This window comes from Mytilus edulis, chromosome 10 (genome assembly GCF_963676685.1).
Source record: "Mytilus edulis chromosome 10, xbMytEdul2.2, whole genome shotgun sequence".
Classification (NCBI taxonomy): domain Eukaryota; kingdom Metazoa; phylum Mollusca; class Bivalvia; order Mytilida; family Mytilidae; genus Mytilus; species Mytilus edulis.
Genome location: NC_092353.1, coordinates 36,741,513 through 36,760,393, shown reverse-complemented (window position 1 = coordinate 36,760,393; position 18,881 = coordinate 36,741,513).

Here is an 18,881-nt window from a genome sequence, read left to right as displayed (position 1 = left end):
GGCACTAGAAACTATTCCTAGCAACACCGATCCATGTAAGAACTCTTTCTTTGTCAAGAGCATACTACACTGGAACCAACTAGAAGATAGCATTGTATGCGCAGATACAGTTGAGAGCTTCAAGGCTGCTCTCCAACACCGCCAATAGGTGTCTCTCCCTCCCGTTGAGTAAAAGCCAGAATTGGTGTCTTCAACGTATACATACAGATACAGATACTACGGGGCGCCGAATGGGACTCTTGTGGTTTTGTACAAAATTCAATTCTGTCATAACAAAATCATTTTTGTCTTACAAAACTTTGTGCTACAGACTTGTTTTGTGAGAACTTCAATTTTGTGATGACAAAATTCATTTGTGTAGACAAAATTCATTTTTGTCATGACAAAATTCATTTTTGTAAACAAAATTCATATTTGTCATGACAAAAGTCAATTTTGTCTAAAAGGTATGCAAATGCATACAAAATTGACTTTTGTTACCTGATATGGAAGTAAAATCACAAAAGTCAATTGTGTGAGGTAAGATTCAATTTTGTGAGACAAAATTGACTTTTGTGAGACAAAATTAACTTTTGTGAGACAAAATTAACTTTTGTGAGACAAAATTGACTTTTGTGAGACAAAATTCAATTTTGTCCATTTTGTTGAGACAAAAGTCAATTTTGTTAATTTTGTTGAGACAAAAATCAATTTTGTCAATTTTGTTGAGACAAAATTCAATTTTGTCAATTTTGTTGAGACAAAAGTCAATTTTGTCTCACAAAAGTCAATTTTGTCAATTTTGTTGAGACAAAAGTCAATTTTGTCAATTTTGTCTCACAAAAGTCAATTTTGTGTAACAAAAGTCGATTTTGTATGCAAATTTGTTCACAGAAACCAAACTAAACTAATTTGAATACAAAATTGACTTTTGTCGCCCAATTTTCAAATTAGGTAACAAAAGTCAAGTCTGTGTAACAAAAATGAATTTTGTCATGACAAAAGTGACTTTTGTCCGCTGATAGATAATTTTGTATGAAAATTTTTTAAATTTGTACTATGATACAAATTTTGTTAAACTGAACTCATTTTTGTTGAACAAAAGTCACTTTTGTCCGTACAAAGTTGAATTTTGAGTACAAAACCACAAGAGTCCCATTCGGCGCCCCGTAGATACAGAATTGTAAATATTACTTATTAGTACAATTCCATGATAAAAAAAATCCATGTACACATTACACTTATCACTTTTAACGTACAAGGCCTTTCTTTCCCTTTTCATCATAGCAAATGCTTACTTTTGGTTTCATTATATAATGACATCATACCATGATCACTTAAGACTTAAAAAATGTAAATAGTGTACTAGTATATAATGTTGTGTTGTTACGATTGTTTTATTTCTTCTTCATTTATTTTTTTGGCCGTTGTGGAACTGTTCGACATACGAAAGTATGGTTACCCTATAAAGGGTGTAAAGATCCAGAGAAGAAGAAGATTACTTAGCTTTTATTTGTTTGATTATAATGGTCCAAATATACATCAACATTTAACTGACTCTAATGTGAATAAAGTGTGATAAGCTACGACTGTAAAACTACTTCTTTGACGGTAAAACCAGAAACAAAATCGTCAACTCTATATGAAAAATGAAATATAGATACCTCTAAGATTAGAAACAATATTTTGGGAGAGAAAAACATTACAATAAAAAAAAAATATTCCGGGTACTAGGCTTGAACTTGACACTGTTAATAACACAGTTACTTCTTTCGGTGCCAACGACTAGACGATCACAGCTATGCACAGCTTACATCTTTCATGCAAAATTGACATAATTATATATTGTACATGTGTAGCAAGAGCAATTCTGCTTGGGTTTTAGAATGCGAACCCCAAATAATACTAGTTCATTGATTAACTGATTGACGATTGATGCCAAATGTTATAACGTCAAAATAATCAAAACATAATGAAAGGGAACCATTTTACGCTAAAATTATATATAATTTTTGAATTAAGAATAACCATTGTATCTATTTTATCATCAACTGGTGTCTAGTGAAGTGGTGTTATTGTGACATTTACTCTTTATTAGGTCTTTCCACCTTTCCACCTTTCCGTGGAAAGACCTATTGATTTCGTTCTGATTATTATTTTTTTCTGCCTAATTTTTTTCTTGCGTAGTATTGTTGTTTCATAAGATGTCGCTTAGATTTTTGGAATATGATATCGTATAGTTTATACGCTTTAAAAACTGACAACTGCGTAACCAAATACTTTACGTTGTAAGAGTTATCTCCCCAAACACGGTTTTTCTTGTGACCACTACTCCTTTGCCACCGTAAAAGATTACGACAAATTTATTTAACCAAATTGCTCGTTACATCTACAGGATTAGGATTTTAATTTTGACCAAAGATACTGAGACTCCATATGAGAGTTATTCTCCCTATTTCATTTGATTCAAGTGATATTAATTTCTAACTGGTAAACCATAAGTGATAGAGACCTACGTTCTTTAGATTTGAGGTCCTTGGTACAAAAAAATGAAAATTAGGTCAAGGTCAAAGGTCAAGGTCATATTATGAATTTTGATTTTGGGTTATTTTCACTTATTTTCAAAAATTGTAAAAGTTATTGACAAACCATTTTTTACTAAATTGTTAGTTGCAACATGTCGTAACACTGAAATTTTGATTGTAAGGGTAAGTTGACCATAAAAGGTCTTTTGATTTGAGGTCCTTGGTTTATGACCTTGAAATTGAGGTCAAGGCCATAGGCCAATGTGACGTTCTAGATTATGACAATTGCTTTAAATTAATATTTATACATCATACAGCCCTATGAACTGACATTTAAACTGAATTCCAATGTTTTCATATGACAATATATTGTTAGTGGTCGTACGGTCGGATCATTTGAGTATACTCATACGGTATAGGATGAACTGGACCATATATGTATTTGGACCATATGGGTTAATTTAAAACAAATATTGATCAAAATCTTTTTTTGATTTTACAAATTAATATTAATTACAATTAGATGAATAAAGTTGCATATATGATCAACCCCAGATAATAATCGGGAAGGATCCTACCAACAACTGTATAGAGTAACAAAGCTACCTTATCCATTCTTTGCATTAGTTTTCGACATGTTTTTATTATATTTTCTCATTGTATTTTCGACGAATTTTTGTTATAAGTTTTTGTCCAGTATCTTTGACGTTTTTTTAAGTAAAGTTCTTAAATATTCTAAAATATTTTCTTCCAACATTATTTTTACTTCCGATAACTTCAATTTCAGTGTTACTGACATGTTAAATACAGGAGCTTAACAGATTAAATTAACGTGACTTTTTTACAGCAAAATGCTATGAGTGTGTAGGTAAAGGTATTATTATCTTTGGTTAGCTTGCTTGCTAGCTGAACCGTGAAGTCATTATTAGGTTAGGTATACTACCCTCCTTTAAGAGTAGACTAGTCCGATAGATAACCAATCTATCTGTCTGTAGAACTAGACTACTCCGAAGGGACGTAGTATAGTTAACCTTCACGGTTTATCTAACAAGCAAGCAAGCCAAAGATATTACCTGTACATACACACTCAATGCATTTTGCTGTAAATAATTAAAAATCTATTTCATTTGCAATTATACTTTTAAAATTAATTAGAGATGTTGATCTGTAAGTTATAGTTATTGACCAAGCAAGTCGGTATATAGAATTTAATCTGCACAGCTCAGGTGACCCTTATTAACCCGAACGACGTAGGAGTTCGGGTTAAAGGGTCATCCTGAGCGCGTGCAGATTAAATTCTATATACCGATTTGATTGGCCAATAACTGTTTTAACACATGACGTCATTAATTTACGTGAACGTTTTAGATGTGGACGATGTTCCGCAATCCACGGATCCTAGGAAAGTTTATTGTAGTGTAAAGAAAGGGGGAAATACGACTTTCATTGGTAAGTTTCAAATTGATAACTTTTTTGGGGGTTTAGACTTATTGTAAAATTGCGATTTAATGGTAGATTTTTTTTAATGTTTCTGTTAAATCTATTCCCATTTTTATTTAATAAGTGACGTTTAAGACTTTGATAAATTGAGTACTTTCAAATCGTTGTATGAAAATAAAATCATAACCGGAAGGGTTATTGAGTTTAGATTAATTGCTTTTGAATTTCTTTCCATCAATGATATGCTTTAATAGAGAAAGATAAACCGAGGAAGATGTTAGTTATATTACCTAAATTTTTAATGTTGAATAAACGGAAAATACATTTCTCTTTCCAATGTTTTACTTCCCCCTTCCCCAAATTTCTTTGTATCTACTGTATTAATTTTTAAGACACGTCCATCTAAATGAACTCTGATTGATCTCCAGCTAATCTCCCTGTTTTCAAACAAACTTAAATATGATCCCCTTTAAATTCGATCCAAAAATATGGGGAATAGATGTTCAAAAAGTCGTTATAAATTCCATTGAGTCTAAAACTAATCCAAATCAGATTTCTTTTATTCGGATATTCTTAGATACATTTCTTTTTTGGCGGAAATTACCAAAAAATGTTTTAACTATCTTTCTGACTTTAAAACACTGATTTAAGATTTATGTTGTACGCAAAATATAATAAAACATTTTATGTTCAAGCTAAGATGTAAAAAAAAAAAGAATGAGAAACCTTTCTTTTTTCCTATTTTGAAACTACGATGTTTGTACAAAGTTCAATTGTGTCGTAATTTTAAGGCAGATGGCGGATTCGGGGTGGGGACGAACATGTCGTTCAACCTAGCCAAGGATTGGACAAAGTATCGTGTTTTCCCTTAAAATCGTCAATATTGTTTTTTAGTCTCGCTACACTCGGTGATATATTTTTTTTAATTTGATAGAATAACGCCCCTTTCAAAATCTAGGAACCGCCCCTAAAGGTAAAAATAGATTTGAACTGTGCAGTATATCTGAGGTAGTTAATGCACACCTTTGCTGTGCATTATCCAGATTATAGCACAGTAAAAACAAAGAGATTTTACCCATGTCATGTGTTAATCTTCATTTGTATCTAATAAACTTGACCAACATCTTAAAATTAGGCAGACTGTACGCGTACAGTTCGACCGTATGCGTATTTTGAAAAAAACATAAGCATACGGTCCAAATACTCATATGGTCTGGAACATATATAAAATAATGTGGTATGATTGCCATTGAGATTACTCTCCACCAGAGACAAAATGACATATAAGTTAACAACTGAAGGTCACCGTCCGGCCTTCAATAAGTCTGTGTGTAGTCTACCTCATACCAATTAGGTAACCGGTTGGCTAGAAGAAGGGTAAAGTAAGTAACAGTTTTAATTAACTGTATTATTAAATCACTTCAATATCGAGCATGCTGATAATGATTTGATTAATAATTTGGACTGTTATCACCGTAACCGAACTTGATCGATTCTGAACAGAAAACGACTAAAACAGTTTTCATAAAGCCTGTAAATACGGGGCGCCGAATGGGACTCTTGTGGTTTTGTACTCAAAATTCAATTTTGTACGGACAAAAGTGACTTTTGTTCAACAAAAATGAGTTCAGTTTAACAAAATTTGTATCATACTACAAATTTAAAATTTTGTCATACAAAATTATCTATCAGCGGACAAAATTCACTTTTGTCATGACAAAATTCATTTTTGTTACACAGACTTGACTTTTGTTACCTAATTTAAAAATTGGGCGACAAAAGTCAATTTTGTATTCAAATTAGTTTAGTTTGGTTTCTGTGAACTAATTTGCATACAAAATCGACTTTTGTTACACAAAATTGACTTTTGTGAGACAAAATTGACTTTTATCTCAACAAAATTGACAAAATTTAATTTTGTCTCAACAAAATTGACAAAATTGACTTTTGTCTCAACAAAATTGACAAAATTGACTTTTGTCTCAACAAAATTGACAAAATTGACTTTTGTGAGACAAAATTGACAAAATTGAATTTTGTCTCAACAAAATTGACAAAATTGAATTTTGTCTCAACAAAATTGACAAAATTGAATTTCGTCTCAACAAAATTGATTTTTGTCTCACGAAAGTCAATTTTGTCTCACGAAAGTCAATTTTGTCTCTTAAATTGTCGTCACAAAAAAATTGACAAAATTGACTTTTGTCTCAACAAAATTGACAAAATTGACTTTTGTCTCAACAAAATTAACAAAATTGACAAAAATGATTTTTGTCTCAACAAAATTGACAAAATTGACTTTTGTCTCAACAAAATTAACAAAATTGACTTTTGTCTCAACAAAATTGACAAAATTGAATTTTGTCTTACAAAAGTCAATTTTGTCTCACAAAAGTTAATTTTGTCTCACAAAAGTCAATTTTGTCTCAATTGACTTTTGTCTCAACAAAATTGACAAAATTGAATTTTGTCTTACAAAAGTCAATTTTGTCTCACAAAAGTTAATTTTGTCTCACAAAAGTCAATTTTGTCTCACAAAAGTCAATTTTGTCTCACACAATTGAATCTTACCTCACACATTTGACTTTTGTGATTTAATTTCCATATCAGGTAACAAAAGTCAATTTTGTATGCATTTGCATACCTTTTAGACAAAATTGACTTTTGTCATGACAAATATGAATATTGTCTACAAAAATGAATTTTGTCATGACAAAAATGAATTTTGTCTACACAAATGAATTTTGTCACCACAAAATTGAAGTTCTCACAAAACAAGTCTGTAGCACATAGTTTTGTAAGACAAAAATGATTTTGTTATGACAGAATTGAATTTTGTACAAAACCACAAGAGTCCCATTCGGCGCCCCGTAGTAAAAAGAGACAACTATTAATAATACAGACTTTCCTTATGACATTGTGTGTAACATAGCATACACTTCCCAGGATGGACTCAATTACTGGTGAGTTTTCTCAAGAAAAGTTTGGTAAAATTCAGATTTTTCCTGGCTGGTCGACTCAGTTGATAACCAAAAAAAAAAAACCAAAAAAAAAAAAACAAAACAAGAAGGTTATAATTGGAGAATCTTTCATGTCTAGTGTCTAATGTTATAATAATATTATTTATTTTAAAAGTTTTAATTTGAGAAACGAAAGGAATAAGTACTAAGGTTAAAAACTTTATTTGAGAAACTTTAAAATCACATCTATAATTATAAAACATGACAATTGTTATGAATCATACAACTATTAATTCTATATATCAATAGTTGTTCAACAAAAAAAGGTTTATATAAAATATATGAATTTGTCTCGACAAATTCTAAATACGATAAAGTTTGAAATGGAACTTTACCTTTTCTTGAATAAGACATTATCACGAACAGTTCAGACTTTTTTTAAACCAGTGTCTGATTTTTAATATTTAAAAAAGATTATATCTGTTAATTTCATAGAAAATGATTTGTGAGACATGATGATTAGTATTAGTGAAACAATTCGCAAATTAGTGAAAGAAAACACGTTAAATCATATCTTAAATAATGACTACTTATAACTTCACCTAACGTGAGTGTCTATATAAATCAAAATAACACATTTTCTAATCTAATGAAAAAAAAAAGCAAACTGACAAAGCATCAAATATATTATATATCCTACACATCACAATTCTATATATACATGCATTTACACTTGCTCAACAAAAGCAACAAAAGTTAAATACAACGAATTTAGAGTTTTTATTAGAATGTACATAACTAAAAAGCTGTGCCCAATAGTCCCAATATCTGTCCCATGGACACAAAAAAAGAACAACATATTTTTGGGGGTTAATTTTTATGCTCATTTTTTTTTAGAAGCAAACACAGAATAAGGAATTCAATAATAACCAGAGGCTCACCTGTATCTGCTGTGGTTTTGGAAATTATGTAAAATAAGGTTAAAATCATAATAAATAGTATGAGATACCCTAATAATGGTTGAGGCCAAGTTTGGTTTAATTCGGCCCAGTAGTTATATTTAAAGCAGGTCATCCTATTGTAGTTTTTCAATAGTTACTGAAGACCCCTTTTCATTATTTAGATAAGTTTTAAAGTTGTGACCATTTGATTTTTTCTCATAGACTTCGATAGTAAACCCCTTTGTTCTATCTTTCGCCATGGTGGCCATGTTGGTTGGTTGACAGGGTCATCGGAAAAAATTTTCAATCAAGAAACCCTGTTGAAAATTGTGGCTTAGTTTAATTCTATTTGGCCCAGTAGATTAAGTGGAGAAGATTTTTGTAAAACATTACAAAAATTTACGAAAAATTGTGAAAAATTGATTACAAAAGGCAATAACTCCAGAAGGGTTCCCTTGACAATTTTGATCATCTGACTTATTTGTAGAACTTAATTTGCTGAACATTGCCGCTGTTTACTGTTTATCTCTATCTATTACAATATTCAAGATAATAACAAAATAAACCTGCAAAATTTCCTGAAAATTACCGATTCAGGCATAGCAACCCAACAACGGATCGTTTGATGTGTCTGAAAATTTTACGGCAGATAGATCTTGACCTGGTGAACATTTTTACCTTATCTTATATATCATTTATTCTGGTATCACCTAAGTTGGACAAAGGTATACAGAAAAACACATTAGTTTACATTACATTACATATAAGTACATTTGTTGAGGAAGCATTAAATATGAGTTTTTTTTACAACGGTATGATCAGTATAGCCGACAGGTTAACATCAGAGAGAATCCAGTTTGTCATTTATAATTCTAATAAATTGGCACAATTTTCGGAGTTTCGATTTCTGTTTTTGGTTCATAATAGTATTAAATTTTATAACATTACAGTTCGTTAGGTATTTATTGTCAATATGTAGTGTTCTATCTGTCAGGAGACTGCTGCATTCCATTACATAGTGGTATTCATCACCTATCGCAACTCTGCATAACGGACACTTTCTCTGTTCTCGGGGAATGTTTTGCCATCTGCCATTTTCAATCGGCAGTTTATGGTTCATTGTCCTAAACCGCGACATTGTTATTATATCTTTATCATCAAGTACGTTAAGGTAGTGTTCGAAATTGTGTGATGTCTTGTACAGGCGATAATTCAGGGCTTTCGGCGAATTTCTGATTTGCTCTAAATGCTTTAGTTTCAAAGATATAAGCCAAACTGCATTTTACCTCCATGTTCTATTTTTAGTCATGGCGGCCATCTTGGTTGATGGGCGGAGTCATCGGATCCTGTCTTTAAACTAGATACCATAAGGATGATTTAGTCAAGTTTGATTAAATTATGCTTTGTAGTTTCAGGAAAAGATTTTTGTAAAAGATTACAAAATTTACAAAAAAAATGTGAAAAATTTACTTTAAGGGCAGTAACTCCTTATGGGATCAATTGACAATTTTGATCATGCGTTTTATTTGCAGATCTTACTTTGCTGAACAATTTAGCTGTTTGCAGTTTATCTCTATCTATTATAATATTCAAGATCAAGATCAAGACCAATTAAAGGATTTAATTTTAATTAGATTGATTCAAGATAATAACCAAAAACTGCCAAATTTTCTTTAAAATACCAATTCAGGGGCAGCAACCCAACAGTGGGTTGTCTGATGTCTCTGAAAATTTCAATGCTGATAGATCTTGACATGATGCACATTTTGCTCTTAAAACTTTAGTTTCAGAGATACAAGCCAAAAACTGCATTCTACCCCATGTTCTATTATTATCCATGGCGGCCATCTTGCATTGGTTGATCGGCGGGGTCATCGGATACATTTTAAAACTCGATACCCTAAGGATAATTAAGACCAAGTTTGGTTTTATTTGGCCCAGTAATGTCAGAGGAGAAGATTTTTGTAAAAGTTAACGAAGGACGAATACGACGACAGACGACGACGGACGCCAAGTGATGAGAAAAGAACACTTGGCCCTTTTGGGCAAGGTGAGCTAAAAAAAATAATAACAAATAACGCGATAGTAGCACCATCGCATTTCCTTGGCTTCGTATTTTTTTAATATCAAATTTTCTTTTTATCAATAAAAAATGCTTTTTAAGAAGAACATTCTACTTTCTTCACTAAATATTGAGTCATGATTGTGTCAAAACAAAGCCTTGTAGGTGATGGTTCTTTTTGATTTGTGCAACTGATGTACCTTTTTATTAATGATGCATCTGGGTATTACATATACGGAGCCAAACAAGTTTAGAAACAAAAATGTGATATTTTGTTTATAACAAAATCATAACAACATATAATTTTAATAATAACAAAATGGAATTATGACATGTCAGAAGCAACATGAATGTTTATCACTAACATTCATCTATGGAGCGCGGGAGGGTCAAAATGCGGAAATGAGTATAGTGTTATTCAAAATCAATTTCTCAGCCATGCCCTAAGTGCACCAATGAAGGATTGGTAGGCACACCAGCAGCTGCCCTTAGTCAATGCACTACTCTTGTGGCTGGAAAAAAATGTCATGTGTTGACGTAAAACGAAGGTAGCGCTCCTCCCATGACGATAGTTTTTTTTAGTCTACGAGATATCGACTATCCTGTGCAGTTGCGATTTGTCGATATCTGTTTGTTAGTCTCTAAACTGTTGCCTTATACACATTAAATCGAGCCACGATGTCAGCAACACTCATTTCGGCATCAACCATTCCAAGAGCTTTCTGACGGTCATTTTCGGGGAGGCCTGTTTGACGCCCCGAGCATTTTTTCAAAGGTGTATGTGTTTTTCTTACCAATGGTGTGTTTCTGAACGTTAGTGAAAAAGAAATTTTTAATATCGTGTTAAAAGTACAGGTACATAATGTAAAACATCAATTACACGTGCAAAGCTGAAATGGCGCGAAATCAATCTCCAGGAAAAAAGTACCACGGTTTTAAATTACAGGTAAAATTAAGGATTATATTATTAATGATGTTTAAATAATTTTTTTCCAGAAACAAAAAAAAAAAAACAAAAAACCCAAAAAACCAGTGTTGCTAAAATCTTTTGGCTCAGTATATTTAAAGTTCAAACAGTTAAAAAAAATTTGGTCTTGCTGATCACGCCAAACATAGAATTTTGAAAGTAAAATGGTGTTTATCATAATAGGTATTTTACCCATTGGTATACTTTTTCTTCTTATTTCGATTTCGATTCGATGGGGATGTTCTTAAAGAAACGTTAATTTCATAAGTGTTTCAAATGATATATATGTGACACAATAAACCTAAATTTTTGACATTCAATTAGCTGAAACGGAGGAAATCGTACTTTGCAGTAACCACTTTTCTATGAAGGAGATATGTTTTCGCAACATCAACACTTAATATTCGAGTCTGCCACTTTGTTGGATGTACGTTTTTTTCTCCTTTTTTTCTTCTTTTTTGATTCTACAAAAAATAAAAGACAAATTGTCAATTTCTGAATAACATTGGAACGATGTGTGATATGTATGCCATATGTGGGAGCATGATCTGTTTACCTTTCCAGTTTTCTCGTATAAAATAAGTAAAAAACTGGTTTATATATAATATATATATCAAGCGGATAGTTTTTTTCACAATTCTATGCAATATTTTGTCTTTTATATCAGTTCATCTTTTAACAACACGATGACAAATCTGCATCTCTTTAAGAATATTGTACGCTATTGTTTAGATGCATAACATGACGAGTGACGTGAAATAATAATCAAAGTACTGAAGTACTGAACATCGGATGACCGCAGGTTCTTGTGGGTGGTCAAAAGCATATGTCACAGAAACAGATCACATCTCTATACCTGAAACTGGGGTTAATTTACAGATATTTTTTCTGATACAAGTTCGTGCTTGAATGATGAATAAATGACAGGAAATTCAACCTCACCATAATAACTATTATATTGTAGTGCAAGAAATCAGTATACCTTGGACTATTATACTTATATAATAATAGTCGTAGAGAATACACTGGTTTGTTGTTATATATATTATTAATATTAAGATTGCATGTATATATAATTTTCATCTATTTGTATATGATCATTCTATTCTACTATTATTATAGTGCAGTGCAAGTGCATGGTCGGTGGACACTCTTCTGTAAAAAAAAATCAAAGCCTTAAAGGCTGTAAAAGCAATTGCTGCCTTGTTAATGTTTTGGGGACTTTTATTTTTCATCTACATATATAAGAATTAAACCTGACAAGACATGGTTGTCTAGTGAAAAGCAAGAAGGTTTTCACTTTTTATGAATAAAAGACTTAAGCAGGAAATCATTTTTAATATGTTTTATATTTTACAAGGAGACAACACGTTTACAAGGCTAAAGTTGGTGATAATTATGGATTATCCCCTGGTAGTGTTTGTAACTGGGCAATAATTACTTTTATTGATTTAATTCTAACAATTTTCATAATTAATTCAAATTAACCATTCAGTTAAAACATTTCACCTTTCGAGACGCTAATGTTGAAAAATGGGACAGAAACAAAATATCTTACAAGACATAAACATGTAAAAAATAAATATATATTTCAGCTTACTAAAAATATTTTCATAGTGTTACTTTGACATCATTTCTTAAAACTAAGTCCCACACATAATTGTTCATTTGATAGGTGTCATCCTCATGCGATATGAGAAGTTTTCATGTCGCTTAATAGTCTTCTTGTCGATTCTTCTTGTCCGTTCTTGACGCTTCTTGTCGCTAAATTTATTCTTCTTGTCCGTTCTTGACGCTTCTTGTCGCTAAAATCTTCTTGTCGTTATTAGTGAGACCGCTATTTTTAGATTACAGGTAGTCATTAACACTTCACGTATAACCTGTGTAGTGATTTTTATTTTACGATAAATTTATGAATGAACGATAATTTTATGAATGAACAAGAGCACCTGACCTCTTTCTTAAACACCAATTAAACATATAAAACCGTATTTATTAAGATATAATTCGGTCACATTTTCACCACTAAATCAACAACTGAAATGATTGCGGGTTTACGCAGTATATATTGGACGACATATGTAGTCTTTCGGAACACCGGATGTTATTCGAAACACTTCTGTTCTTTCTATTACCACCTTTCAAATACATGCGCAATAGCTTACTAATCTGTTGAATAAGCATTAGCATCTTAAGTTGCTATAGAGATATTTTACGACTGATCTGAAACATGTGAAATTTATTATGATATAATATTTCCTTGCACATGATTACAAGCTGTTAATATATTCTACATGCGTAGTATTTTAATTAGAGTCAAACGTTGAAACCAGCTGTGTTTAGATATGAGATAAGATTTCATGTAAACAATGCGATTTATATTCTGAACGAGAATAATTAAAAATAAAATCTTTAAAAAAAGTATTAGTAGCATTTTATTTTAGATTTAAGTTTAGGGAAGATGTACATGATGTAAAAAGCAAGATATTTTTTTTTTTTATACATTACAGTTATTTTTTGTGATTAAATATTGCAACTTTGTTAAAAAAAAATTGGTTATTAAAAATGTAATAAAACAGATATTGATGCTGAGTTCACACGTAATTCGAATTCGAATCGCATTAACTAATTCGAATTAGTTTAATTCGCATTCAATACGTTTTACGTCATAACGTGAATTCTAATTCGAATTACAATGCGCGTCAAATTCGCTTTACTGTCCAAACGACGTTAACTTTTAATTGTTATTCACAAAAGCGTATTTCTAATGCGAATTGGATAATTCGGATTAGCCAATTCGAATCAATTCGAATTAAAAAAGAAGAGTGTGTGAACGCGATTAGCGAATTCGATTCCCATTCGATTCGAATTCAATTCGATTTAAATGTTCGTGTGAACGACGCATAAATATGAAAAAATAAAATAAAACGGAAACCTACAACTAAAATATATTAAGAAAAAATACACTTGACTATGCAAATGTTTTGTCGTTTTTCGTTTGTTAATACAACACATGCAAACATTAATTTGTTTCTAACTTCAACCTGTTTAAACGATTTTTTTTTCTACGTTTATAAAAAGTATGTTTTTCAACAACTTGAGCATGAATTATTGAAAGTTCAAATAGGGTCAGAAAAGAATTATTAAACGATGTTTCTACTTCTGTAGCAGTTAGAAAATAACAACAAACGCCTCAAAACGTTTTCAAAACTTTAGTTAGAAACAATTGCACCATGCAGATGTAAGAAATAATACTTCAAGCAATGAAACAAGGAATCAAATGTGCCGCTTTAATTACGGCTGATTACCTTAAAATTAATCATGCATGCAATTCAAAAGTTTAGCAGAATTAACAGGGTCGGCGAAAAGATATCAAATATAAAAAAAGAAGATGTGGAATGATGTCAATGAGACAACTATCTACAAGTCCGTATACGTTAGCTGCACGCCAGAGGAACGTTTAAGCAAGCGTTAAACGCGCGTTGCTTAAGTTTGAAGTACGTCGAAATGCAAAGGTATACGCTTGGTGAACGCTTTTTTACTCCAGGAAATTTTCATGGAGCATAACAATTTCATTCACCTCAAGCGTGTGTCAAGAGTATACATGTACGATACACGCACATAATATACACGCTACAAGGGCGTTGAAAACGCAACAGATGAGTTTGGGACACGTTAAGGGCACGTTGTATACGCTTCAAAATCGTTCGACTTTATGACGGCGTACTTCAAACTTATGCAAAGCGCGTTTAACGATTGCGTGTATTGGGCGTGCGAGAAGCGTACCTCAGTAATTTTCTCTGTACGTTTGGTGCACGCCGCTCTTTACGCCAATGTGTGACGCCGGCCGGCTTTTGGAGTGTCTGGGACGTTAAACTATGGGGTGTTTGTTTTATACCGGCGTCACACATTACTAATGCCGGCGTCACACATTGGCTCATAGATAGGCGTGCACTAGACGTACAGAGAAAATTGACAAAGTCGGTATACGTTAATTGCACGCCAGAGGAACGCTAAGCAATCGTTAAACGAGCGTTGCATAATTTTGAAGTACGTCGAAATACAAAGATATACGTACGCTTGGTGAACGCTACAACTCGAGGAAATTTTTATGCAGCATAAAACTTTTTATCCAGCTCAAGCGTGTGTCTAGCGTATACCTATACGCTAAACGCACCTTTATACATACTCTGCAAGCGCGTTTAACGTGCTACAGATAAGTTTGAGACACGTTTAGGGCACGTTGTATACGCTTCGAGATCGTCATAACATAAGTCACCTGAACGCCCGATAAACGCTGAGGTACGCTTCTCGCACGCCCAATTCACGCTTTAAGCTCGTTGTGCACACGATACAGATATGATTGATAGGTGTAATGCATCCAAAATTACTAGCGTATATGGTAGCGTGCATGATTTGTTACCACGGCCGACGTACGTTGGAGCTACAAGCTGATGTGTGACAACGGTATTACATTGAGCAAACAATCAATGTCAGTTTTTAATTCTTATAAAACAAAAGTAATATAAAACAATACATCTTTATTAAACAACTATCTAATATATAATGCCTGAGACTACTATAATGCCAAACAAGCATTTGGGTTTACGATTGCATTTCTTTTTTTAAAGAAAGCAACTTGTTCCATATTTTGTTGAAAGATCGTACAACCGGAGAACAGAAATCGCAGGTATGAAAATGCACTTTTTTCACTGGTGTTGAAAACCCAAAACTAATTTGACTAATTTATGCATGACGGAAATTTAAGCGATAACAATACATCGGAGTGACCTCAAGGTCATCCTCTGTAAAAATGAAATTCTGAAGATTGGCGTAGATCCAAGGAAAATCTGAAATTATTTCTTAAATACGTATTGTAACGTATGGAGAGGTATACAGTATGAAGTAAAACTCTTTCTAGATTTTGATTTTAGTTTTGATAGACCCCAAATTTACCGGCCAGCTTATTCGTGGCGAAGTGATGATCAAAGGGAGATAATTCCGTAGACGCAACGTAGGAAATTACAAGTTCGAGTTAAAGTAATGAAATATTTCGACACTTTCTCAAATAACTATAAGTATTCCTATTTCAATTACATTTGTAACATTAAAATAGTCATAGAATTGTTGAATATTGCATATTTCTAGTAGTTACAAGTTTCAAGTTTTGACGGCAAAACTTCAGTGATAGTATTGATAGATGTAGCGTTCGACTTAGAGTTGGAACAGTCGACCCTTAACCTGAGACGTGGACGCCATACCCTAGTGTTGGACAAATCTACCCTTAAACCGGGACGCGGACGTCATATACCCTTTAGTTGAACAAGTCTACCCTCCAAGGTGGACGCGGACGACATACCCTTGTGTGGATATATCTACCCTCCAAGATGAATGGATACCCTTGTAAGTGGACGGCACACCCTTAAAAGTGGACACGTTTTTTTTTCTCGGAACGCGTGAAAATATCTCTCACACTTCCAGACACAAGACCTGGTTTAGGACTTGATCAAACCGCTACACATACATGTAGGTGGTTTATGTTTTTTTTTGTGTATTATTATAGTTGTTTAACCAAATATGGCTACTAGTTTGCTGTTATTCTTAATCAAGCCAGTAAAAGAAAAGTCGTTTAAAATGTCCTCCATTTTGAGTCTTCGACATCTTAATTTGACATAATTCATAAATGTAATGCAGGCAACAGGTATCTGAATCATCGGAGAAATAGCGTATTGGTAGATATTCTGTAGGGAATGTTTCATCTGAATCATCGGAGAAATAGCGTATTGGTAGATATTCTGTAGGGAATGTTTCTCTTAAGATTTTTAAACAGTATATTATAGACATATTTTGAAAATTCCAATTTGCAAAATATGAAATACAACACATGCATAATATCTTTGTTTTCCAATGATCTGCAAAGACATGGGTTTTTGCTATGTGACATAGATGTTCGTCAGGCACAGTTATTTGTAGCTTTTATCATGATATAAAGATAACAAGCTCAGAGGAAAGCAATATTTTTTCAGGATCGGGTCCAGTTTTTTTTAAAAGAGGTAAAAAGGGGGTGGGGGGGGGGGGGGGTATTCCATATAACAGAACAGAACAAATATCGTCGATTTCATGCCAAAAAGGATATATTTTTGAAATCAGAAGGGTGTATGCCCTCTATTACCCCCTTAATCCGACACTACTCAAATCACTACCTGAATTTGACAAATGAAGAAGCGATATCAAACGTAAATGTTGTTTTTAAACACGAATGATACGGGTAGGAGAAAGTATTCGACTAGAAAAAACACTCACACCGGTTTTATTGGTGGGGGTTCACTGCAGGACTAGCGCAGCGCCCACTAAATTTTCCTAGAGGCGAAGGCAATTGAACAATTGAAGAACAAAACTAAACAAAGCCGACTTGAATACTGTAAATTCAGAAATTATTGCGTGCATTTGTTATCAGAATTTTTGAAGAAATCTGCAAAGTATGAGATATCAGATTGAAAGTTGTTATTATTGGATAATCAATCAGTCGCATTATTTGCATTAATAGAAACCTCACAATAATTTCTGAATTCTTTCCTTATCCTCCTGTCTTAGCTTTTCGGAGACCAGCAAGTCTGAAAGACTTAGTTGTAAGACCTGACTTTCTCAAATAAAAGCTGTCCAACTGCAGGATGGTGCAAGTCGTGTGGTAACAGACGATGTCTGACTTGTCAACAAATACTAATCTTTAATTTGTTTTTCTAATTTGCCCATGAAAATATTAAAATGAAAATATTTTATGGGCAAATTAGAAAAAAAATCCAATTATTTCAAACCTCTGTCTTGGTTCCGTTTCATTGATGATGTTGACATAAAATGGATTGAATCACAACAACAATTGGATAATTTTATCAGACATGCAAACAACGCCCACCAGTCAATTAGATTTAAATATAAAATTTCCTACTCTAAAAATATCTTTCTTAGACACAACTACATCTATAAAAGACGGTGTCATATCAACAGACCTCTACTGTAAACATACAGATAAACATCAGTACCTTTCTCCCCAAAGCTGTCATCCCAAACACTGTTGAAAAAATATCCCATACAGACAAGCTCTCAGAGTAAATCGGATTTGCTCCTCTGAGGAGGCTGTCACTAAACGGTTACAGGAACTTCGCCGTTTTTTGACTAATCATTTATCATTGATCAGACAAAACTAATCAATGAAAGTTTAAAATTATGAAAAAAAGAATCTAAAAAAAGGTCTTTCCATATCAATTTTCTAAACTATTGATGAGAAGCTACTTCTAGTTAACTCAAAGTTACTTCTAGCGTCCAATCATAGGTTTCTTCATAATGATTCAATTCATATGATATCTCTATACTTTTGCCTGAAATAAGGAATATAGTTGCAAACTTATGGTTTTGATAATGCCACCTTTGGTCTCAAATGATAGCTGTATTGACACTGGGTGAACATTTTTTGTCCAGCATTTTTTTAGTTGTAATCTCTGTTCGGTCCTACCTTTGTTTTTAGTTTATCCTGACTTTTTTTTACATAAATTGTCACTCTGCCTTTTTTCGCAAAGTTTCTCATCCTACCCTTTTAAAACTGAAGAATCCTGTCCTGCCTTTTTTTCAAATTCACTCTAGCCCCCCTAAAAATCAGCTAGCTCCCTTATGCCTATAAAAAGGAAATAATTTGCTACTTCCGATTTATAAAAGATCACTGCCGGTCTCAAATGATAGGTTTTTGTATGCCCATTTAAAAAAAACATATATGATTTCTCAGTACTTTTCCATTATAAAAGTGCAAACATGACTACCTCCGGTTTTCCCAAGGTCACTTCCGTTTGACATATTTCAATGTCATATGTCACTCAACATCTACAAAAGACCTCATGGCTTTATCATGTACCAATCTAAAGTACTAATTAATATACCTAAAAATAAAACATTTCAGGTGCAATAACTCCAATAAGATGTCATTGGATTGTTTCAAACCAAATATATTACACCTTC